The sequence below is a fragment of the Chlorocebus sabaeus genome, chromosome 17, assembly GCF_047675955.1.
Source record: "Chlorocebus sabaeus isolate Y175 chromosome 17, mChlSab1.0.hap1, whole genome shotgun sequence".
NCBI classification, from domain to species: Eukaryota; Metazoa; Chordata; class Mammalia; order Primates; family Cercopithecidae; genus Chlorocebus; species Chlorocebus sabaeus.
In genome coordinates, this window is record NC_132920.1 from 27,256,567 (window position 1) to 27,266,480 (window position 9,914).

At 41.1% G+C, this 9,914-nt stretch overlaps 2 non-coding genes across 2 annotated transcripts; one reads left to right on the forward strand and one right to left on the reverse strand.

Moving 5' to 3' along the window:
* The first annotated feature begins 358 nt into the window (after positions 1-358).
* Positions 359-440, forward strand: TRNAS-AGA (transfer RNA serine (anticodon AGA)). Its single transcript has one exon. It is a non-coding gene; the product is annotated as a tRNA-Ser (tRNA).
* A 9,392-nt stretch (positions 441-9,832) lies between these two features.
* TRNAS-AGA (transfer RNA serine (anticodon AGA)) lies at positions 9,833-9,914 on the reverse strand. Its single transcript has one exon. It is a non-coding gene; the product is annotated as a tRNA-Ser (tRNA).

The following is a 9,914-nucleotide window of genomic DNA, read 5'->3' on the forward strand; positions in this document are numbered from 1 at the left end:
GCCATTTGAGCTTGTTCAAATCATCACTGTAACCCAAAATTCTGCAGCAGATGTTAGAGGGTGTCGCAATTGTTGCGGGTATCTCCTGGAACACCATCAGAAGCGGACGGAGCCGGAAGCTTGGTCTCTGGGAATGCCTCCTGCGTAGTCTCCTTCCATCAAAACATCAGAATAAGGGGTCCTCCCAGGTCCGAGGATAAAGTGTTACTTGTCAGTTTGCCGCAACAGCATGATAGTCATCTAACTGATGTCAAAAAATAAGAAACATTGAGAGCAAATTCACTTTTTAGCAGAAAATTTGACCTTTCCAAGGGAGTTCAGTAAGGTGACTTATGCTAATGAGCAGAGGATCCACCACGTAGTCGTGGCCGAGTGGTTAAGGCGATGGACTAGAAATCCATTGGGGTTTCCCCGCGCAGGTTCGAATCCTGCCGACTACGGTCCATTTCTTGTTGGAAAAGGAGTCTACTGACACCTTGCCAGGTTGAAAGTCTGTCATTGGCTCTCAAGAAGAAGCTTGCTTGTTCCAACCTATAGGCTTTTCCTCTTTATAGGGACCCACTAAAAATACTCCATGTCTCTGAAACAATGAGGAAAAGTCATACAAAAAAATACTTCTATCACAGCCTTATTGATGTTTTCCTTTGCCCTAAGAAGAGCTCAGGGTGATGTTTTTCTGTTTCCTGCCACAGATGCCCCATTTTGAAGACAGCTTTCCTTAGAGAAAAAAATTGCTAGGAGTGTTTGTGTCTCACAGAATTGTCCCCTTATTAGGGATCTTCTCCAGTCAAGCAAACGCCCTGGTTTAACGTAGAAAAGGAAATTCCAGGAAATCCATGATCAAATACAGGTGAAAGCAACCCACAGGCATGGTCACCAAGATGAGAATCTATATTGGCCATTTATAAGCAAACCACTACATAATAAAAGATAATTGAGTAAAGCAATTTTTTTCATAACCCAATTTTTAAAAAATCAACGACGTCAAGTGGAGTGGCCTGTCCTGGGGACCAGGACACTGGTGAGGCAAGTCCCTCACCACCTGTCCTGGTGAGGCAAGAGCGACTAAAACCGAGATGAAGTTGTGATTATATCCTGAGCACAGAAAGAGCCCCAGCTCAGATGCAGAATCTCATTGTGATGAACAACTATGCGTTAATGTATTGACCAAAAGAATGTTGACCACAGTTGAGTACCTTCCTAGGAATTCCTAGGGGAATCCATGCATCACTGCCTTGGCAGCTTAAGTGGAGCAGCTTGTCCTCACCTCTCTTCTTCTAATCTTCAAAGAGTTGTCATGATTTATTTTACCTCATCCAAGAATGATTCTAATATGTTTTCATAAACAGAGTGCTGGCCCTGTTGATAAAATGCCAGATCCTTTCTTCTTTTATGTGTCTCTTTAGAGCATTGCATTTCAAAATTAGTGGGGCAGTGACAGTAAACTGCCGCAAATGCTCTGCTGAGCGGTGCAGGCAAGAAGAACAAGACTTGTCTTAGTGTATGGAGATTCAGATTTCCAGAGGAGGAGACTGATCGGTTCTCCTACCCTCTCCCATATCCAGGATGCAGGTTGCTTTGATTCGGAAAAACTATCTAATAGAATTCTAGAATGTGAAAACTAATGAAATGCTACAGCCCTTTTGTGGAAACAATTCCTAATAGTAGAGTTAAGTATTCCATCTGACATATATGTACAGAAATTAAAAATTTAAATTTGTTCAAAAAGATATCTTAGATGGGCGGGCGCAGTGGCTCACGCCTGTAATCTCAGCACTTTCAGAGGCCGAGGCAGGCGGATCACCTGCAGTCAGGAGTTGGAAACCAGCTTGACCAACATGGTGAAACCTCGTCTCTGCTAAAAACACAAAAATTAGCCAGGCGCGATGGCGTGGGCCTGTAATCTCAGCAAGACAGGAGGGTGAGGCAGGAGAATCGCTTGAACCCCAGAGATGGAGGTTACAGTGAGCCGAGATCGCGCCACTGCACTCCAGCCTGGGCAACAAAGCGAGACTCCCGTCTTAACAATGACAACAACAACAAAAACATATCTTAGAGAGAAGTGTTGGTAGCATAAATAGGAGCTTCTCTCCTTCTGGATGCTTTTTTTCTGGACAAGCCCATGCAGACTCAAGTTCAGGTTCTGGGGCTGCAGCAGGGTCTTGAGCAAGGATTGATCTCACAGAATTTTGCCTTGTAGAAGAACAGCATGTGATCTAGTTTCTGAATAATGCCATCGAGTTCTAGAAGGGTTTTTGTTTTGTTTTGTTTTGTTTTTTTCTCTTCCCACTACTAAGGAAGAGGAAAGGTGTCTTTTAGACAAGAAAGTAACATGGAAAACGAGACACACTAATGGACAGTGTCATGATCAGCACAGAAAAATAAGAAAACACAGTATGGTGCCTATAGTATATAATACTGTAGTGTATATCTCTTTTAAAAAACATTTCTTAATTGAAATAGAGATGAAGTCTCCCTGTGTTGCCCAGGCTGGTCTCAAACTTCTGGCCTCAAGGGATCCTCTCACCTTGGCCTCCCCAAATGCTGTGATTACAGACATGAGGCACCTTGCCCAGCCACATAGTGTATATTACAAAATAAACAGAAGAGAATGTTCTCACCACAAAGAAATGATAAATGTTTGAGGAGATGGATATGCTAAATACCACGATTTGATCATTATACAATGTATAAATGTAACAAATCATCATGCTGTACTCTGTAAATATGTATAATTATCATGTGTCAATTAAAAACAAGATTAAAAAATAAAAAATACAATGAAACAACTGTTCCCTTCTGTGAATACTTGGCTACTAAAAAATTGTCAATAAATCATGAACATGTAAAATTAATACGTAAATAAATGAAACAGGTACATGTCTACCTAAAGCAAATAACTTTCAAGTCCTTGCCTGACCCATGCTGCTAAGGGTATTGTCAAACTGATTTTTTTTTTTTCTCTCCTATTTTACTATATTTTGAGAACAAACAGTACCACTTTAGGGATCTAGTTCTTTAAGCTGCCTTTTCACTGCTCCATCTTCAGAGCTCACAGAATTATGGAAGACACTCTGCAGTTTTATTTGTCTTCCACCTCAACTGTGGACTCCCTCACTGCTTGCTTAATTTTCACTAGAGGGGCTCACGAATCAGACCATGGCTTCACATGTCATTTCCTCAACTGCCAGGTTGTTCCTGCCTTTTCTTTTCTTTTCTTTTTCTTTTTTTTATTTTTTATTTTTTGAGACAGAGTGTTGCTCTGTTGCCAGGCTGGAGTGCAGTGGCGCAATCTCGGCTCACTGCAACCTCTGCCTCCCAGGTTCAAGTGATTCTCCTTGTCTCAGCCTCCTGAGTAGCTGGGACTACAGGTGCGCACCACCACACCTGTCTAATTTTTGTATTTTTAGTAGAGACGGGGATTCACCATGTTGGCCAGGATGGTCTTGATTTCTTGACCTTGTGATCCTCCCGCCTCGGCCTCCCAAAGTGCTGGGATTACCGTGTTCCTGCTTTTGAGTGTGATGATGTCAAGATAGAAGGACATCACCCTTAAAGGGAAAGCATTAGAGAAAGAGTCATGGAAAACACAAGAGTTTAAAATGCTATTCTCATATTTCAGGCTTTATGGAGAGTTTTTTTCTAAAAGAGTTTGAAACTTACTTGGGAATACTGTTCTGTGATCTGAACTGCTGGGCAGCTCCTACAGGGTCCTTCCAAGCTCTGCTGCAAAAAATGCTTTCCTTGCTACCAAGAAGAATAGGAGATACACCAAGAACTGATCATTATTGTACTATCAATGACAAAGAAAAGGCAGGAGAGAGTAGCAATCCCAGATTGTTAGCCTAAAGGGCTGTGGGGAGAAGCAAATGGCCTTTACTAGAGTAAAGAATCACAGGTCTCAGAATTTGACCCTACCCAGCTGGACTCCAGTGCATGCCATAGCCATGATGCAAAGACGGTTTTATTGCATTGTAAATTTTCAACTGTTAAAGAAGGCATTTCCAAGTGTCCAACCGTCTGTGACTGCTTGGAAAAAACCTATGCTGCATAAAGAACTTCATACTATGTGATTCGATGGATAGTGGTCACTGGTTTAACAGAGGAAAATGTCACTGTCTTCCCTCCCCTACCCCACTTCTTGACCTTCACCCTCACACCCCAGGGAAAGCCCATACATTCCTTCAGAGCACCTTGGCCCACTTGCCTACTTGGAGGCAGACAGTAGAAAGAGGATGTTCTGGTAAGTGGGATTTTTTTTTAAGCTGATATTAAAGAAAGGAGTTTAATCATTCTTACCCACAGTCTGAAAGATAAAAACATATAAAGATCAATTTTAACATTAGTTTTAGGTTACAGTGAATTTTAAATTTAATTCTATCTGACGTACTTACAATGATCACCTTCTATACAGGATAGGCTCTGGACTGTCTGCAATCGATATATAAATAGGTTTGATCTAGCAAATCAAGAAAACATTATTCTACATAAATACAGACCAAGAATGTAGAGAAGGAAAAGAATTTATCCAATAGAAATTTAAAAACTAGAGCTTGCAACATGAGGAATACAATTTTATCTCCTTCAGTAATTGAACTGCCTTCTCAGACCCAGTAATAGCCAGTGGCCCTGTGGGCAGCCACTTGACTGGCTTAGAGCTGTTCTAACAGAGAATATAACTTAGAAGGAAGATGGAGAATGAGATGAGTAAGAATTTGAACTGAAACAATCAGCAGACTGAAGTAAGGCAATATACTAAACTAGGTTCTTACTGTGAGCTAAACATTCAGTTAGGAGCTCTGAGAAGGTCATTCTTGCTATAAATAGTAGAAAATAGGCTGAACGCCGTGGCTCATGAATATAATCCCAGCAGTTTGGGAGGCCGAGGTGGGTGGATCACCTGAGGTCAGGAGTTCGAGAGCAGCCTGGCCGACATGGTGAAACTCCATCTCTACTAAAAATACAAAACATTAGCCAGACGTGGTGGTGGGCACCTGTAATCCCAGCTACTTGGGAAGCTGAGGCAGGAAAATCGCCTGAACCCAGGAGACGGAGGTTGCAGTGAGCCCAGATCGCGCCGTTGCACTCCAGTCTGGTGACAAGGCAAAACTCTGTATCAAAAAAAAAAAAAAAAAGTAGAAAATATTAAATTTTTATGGTGGGCCAGGTGTTGTGCTCAGTGCTATAGACACAAAGGTAAACAAAACACAAGCACAGTTGCTGACCTCATGGTGATTGATGTCTATTAGGAGGAATATTCTACAAATATAAACAAGCCCATACAGGGAGAGTTTAAGAAAACTACTTGTGGCCAGCAGCATAATGGCACAAAGAGGGTGGAATACTCAAATAAAAATGAAAACTGCAATTTCCAGGTGGATGAGCACTGGAAAGTTTGATTGGGGAAAAGTGTGAGTCTACCATTTCTCGGGTACAAGATTTATGCTTGTGGGCCTTGATCATTAAAGGAGAATGATTAATTCTGGAGGGCAACAACATGAAAGAAAAGGGAAAGATTAAGTTTGGCAATGAGATTAGCATCATGACTCAGATAAAGCCTGGAAAGTCATGTGCTTTAGGTATGCATGTGCCTGCATTGGTCTGTGAATATCAAAAATATACTTGGACCATGGCACTGAGCACAGCAATTTCCAATAACGCTTTTCACCTTGGTAGAGTAGTGGATATAACTTTTTCACTGGGGAAACAGATGTTTGGACTGTCTCAGAGAATTCTGTAACAATTAGAGACACCTGTCTCTCATATATGTATTTTAGGCATTTCCCAAAACAACAGCAAGCAGTTGGCAATTCTCTCTTCCACTTCATGGTCATGAAGTTATTAGGAAAGAGATTTTTAAATTCTTAAAAATTCCAAGGCACAGCCAGATAAGGTACTATATTTCTCTATAGTTCCAGCTTCTTGGGAGGCTGAGGCAAGAAGATCACTTGAGCTCAGGAGTTGGAGGCCAGCCTGGGCAAAATAGAGAGACTCCTGTCTTTTTAAAAAGAAAAATAAAAAGTCCAAGCCAAATAGAAAAAAAGGTGTGAACTCTCTCACTTTACATGCCCCCTGATACAAAACAATTGGAGAAATCGTTATCAAGGAGTTTACAGAAACTGTGGAAGACCATGGATGCTGAGCAGGGAATCACCTGCCTTTTGAATTTCCTTCCACATCAAGCAATCGAATTTAACTAAAAGGTTCAAAATCACCAAACCTGATCTTAAGCATGAAGCTGCTTTAAAAATATTACCTTTGAGGCTAGGTGCAGTGGCTCATGCCTGTAATCCCAGCACTTTGGTTAGGCCGAGGCAGGTGGATCACATGAGGTCAGGAGTTCAAGACCAGCCTGGCCAACATGGCGAAACTCCGTCTCTACTAAAACTACAAAAATTAGCCAGGCACGGTGGCACGGGGCATCTGTAATCCCAGCTACTTAGGAGGCTGAGGCAGAAGAATCACTTGAACCCAGGAGGCTGGAGGCTAGAGGTTGCAGTGAGCAGAGATGGTGCTACTGCACTCCAGCCTGGGCAAAAGAGCAAGACGTCATCTCAAAAAAAAAAAAAAAAAAAAAAAATTGGATTAAAAAAAATCACCTTTGAATTGTGGCCCTATGATTCATTAATCTCGGCCTTTTAAATTAGGAGGCCAAAAGTACACACACACGCCCAAAGCTGAGATCCTAGTCAAACCAGTTCTTTGAATTTCTCTCTCTTTTCTGAGAGAGCTTATGGATGTTGGTTCCTCACATTACCCTTTGGGACATTAGAATGACACATATATAGGTCCAGCAGAAGGGAATAAAACCTGGCTGGTTAAGGGATGATTAAAACCTCTACTTAAATTCCTTTTCAACCCTTACTGTGAGACCTCCACTCAGAAGAAGCCCTCAATTTAGGATATTTTTCCTTTCTTGTTGAGAAAAGAAGCAAAAGGGAGACAGAAGCAAAGTAATGCTCTTTTTCTTAACACTTTATGAGTATTCTGAATTCTGTGTAAATTTAAGCCCAGATTTTTTCACTGAGTGTTATCTTGTTTATTGTGCCACTGGAAGGTGATACTTGCCATTGCCAATTTATAAATATTTCATAAGCAGCATTTTATTTAGAATTTCTTGTTGCTTTGGAAAACAAAAAGATACAGGGAAAAATTAAGCTTCTAAACTGTACGAAGTAAAATTTAGGAACTCCTAAAATATATAAGGTAAAAATTTAAAAAAAAAAAAAAAAAAAAGCCGGACGCAGTGGCTCACACCTGTAATCTCAGCACTTTGGGAGTCTGAGGCGGGCGGATCACAAGGTCAGGAGATCGAGACCATCCTAACAAGGTGGACTAACACGGTGACACCCCGTCTCTACTAAAAACACAAAATATTAGCCAGGCATGCTGGCAGGCGCCTGTAGTCCCAGCTACTCGGGAGGTTGAGGCAGGAGAATGGCCAGAACCCGGGAGGCGGAGCTTGCAGCGAACAGAGATCGCTCCACTGCCCTCCAGCCTGGGCGACAGAGCCAGACTCTGTCCAAAGAAAGAAAAGTCGCAATCATACTTAGAAATTTTAACACAATATATATCCCTCAGAAACTAATTAAAAAGCAGAAGAGGGAAGGAAAACAGTAAAGACGTAAAAATTTTAAACACAACTATTCCTGAATTTTACCTAACTTACATATGAAGAACACTACACACTTCAACTTTTTTTTTTTTTTTTTTAACTCTGTTGCCCAGGCTGGAGTGTAGCGGTGGGATCACTGCTCACTGCAGCCTCGACCTCCCCGGGCTCAGTGATCCTCCCACCTCAGCCTCCGGAGTAGCTGGGAACACAGGCGCCTGCCACCATACCCGGCTAAATTTTTTGTAGAGACTGGTTTTCACTATGTTGCCCAGGCTGCTCTGGAACTCCTGGGCTCAAGTGACTCGCCCGCCCCAGCCTCCCAAAGTGTTGGAATTATAGGGATGAGCCACCGCGCCTAGTGGCATCTCAACTTCTGAAGACAAATTTCTTTTTGAAGTATACATGGAACTAAACAAACAAACAAACAAACAAAACAAAAACAACAACAAAAAAACCTTTTGCCTTGCCGGTTTTAAAGTAAGTTTCCAAAATTCGAACAGTCTAAGAGATAAATACTAGGGTCTAGCCACAGTACATTTTGCTAGACATTAATTAGAAATCGAAAATTGTGTTATGTTTAGAAGTTAAAAAGTGTGCGTATGGCCGGGTGCGGTGGCCCACGCCTGTAATTCCAGCTCTTTGGGAGGCCGAGGCAGGAGGATCACCTGAGGTCGGGAGTTCAAGACCAGCCTGACCAACATGGAGAAACCCCGTTTCTACTAAAAATACAAAATTCACAGGATGTGGTGGCGCAAGCCTGTAATCTCAGCTACTTAGTAGGCTGAGGCAGGAGAATCGCTTGAACTCGGGGGCAAAGGTTGCGGTGAGCCAAGACTGCACCATTGCGCTCCAGTCTGGGCAAGAAGAGCGAAACTCCGTCTCAAAACAAACAAACAAACAAACAAACAAAAAAAACAAAAAAAAAACAAAAGAAAAGAAAAGAAGAGAAAGAAAAAAAATGTGCATATGGTTCCAAGAAGATATCTAAATGGTAATTAAAACTTATATTCAGAAGAATGACATTGAAAATAATACTTATGAAATATGTTTCATGCAGTCCAAAATGCACTTGGATGCTTAAACTCTTAAATACATAATTAAGAATAAAATAAAAACTGAACATCAATAATCTGAGATCCATTGGAAGAAATTAGAAATTAGCAAACTTTACCCAAAGAAATCTTAGGGAAGGAAATGAAGAAGAAAATGGCTGATTTAATGCAATGAAATAGAAACATAAGATGGAAATAAGCAAAAAAAAAAAAAAAAAAAGCCAAAATTTTGTTAAAAAAAAAACTAATAAAATTGCAAAATCCTTGGATAAACTCATTGAGTTTATCCAATAAGGCACAAATAACTGATCTCAGATATAGAAAAAGGAGAATGGCAGGTCTAACAAATAAAAAAGAAGATGCAGCAAGGCAAGAAGTGAGGATGAGCTCCACCAAGCTTCCAAGGGAGTGATAGAATTCCCCTAGGTATTCCTTAAAAATTACTCAGCTGTGGCTAGCATTCCTTTGACCAATGCATTATTTAACCCATAGTTGTTAATCACACAATGTGATTCTGCACCTGAGGTGATTATCTTTCCGTGCTCTGAATATAGTCACACATCACTTTCTTTTCAGTCCCTCTTGCCTCATTATCGTCCTGGACACCTGGACAAGCCAGTCTGGCTTGAAGTCGTCAATTCGTTTTTATATGATTTCAAGGAAAATGCTTTACTTAATATATTTAATTGCTTAGTTGTTTGCTTAATAATGCCCAAGTTATTCCCATCTTGGCGACCATATCTGAGTCGTTGCTTTCACTTGTATTTGATTCTGGATTTCCTGGAATTTCCTTTTCGGTATGAATGAGAATGTTTACTTGACTGAAGTAGATCCCTAACAAGGGAACAATTCTGTGAGACACAAACACTCCTGGCAACATTTTTAAAGGAAAACTGCCTTCAAAACAGGGCATTGATTGCAGGAAACACGATAGCATCACCTTGGCTCTTCTTGGGGGTAAAACACCAGTAAGACTCTGGTCTAATTAACTTTTTTTTTTTTTCCCAAATAAGTACACATTTTCCTCATTGTTTCAGGAAGGTGGCAGAGTATTTTTAGTGGGCATATAAAGAGAAAAAGTCTGATCAGGCTTCTTCCTGGAAGATAAAGTCAGAATATCCCATCTGATAAGGTGTTACATCCCCTTTGCAAAGGGAAACATTATCGTAGTCGGCAGGAGTCGAACCTGCGCGGGGAAACCCCAATGGATTTCTAGTCCATCGCCTTAACCACTCGGCCACGACTAC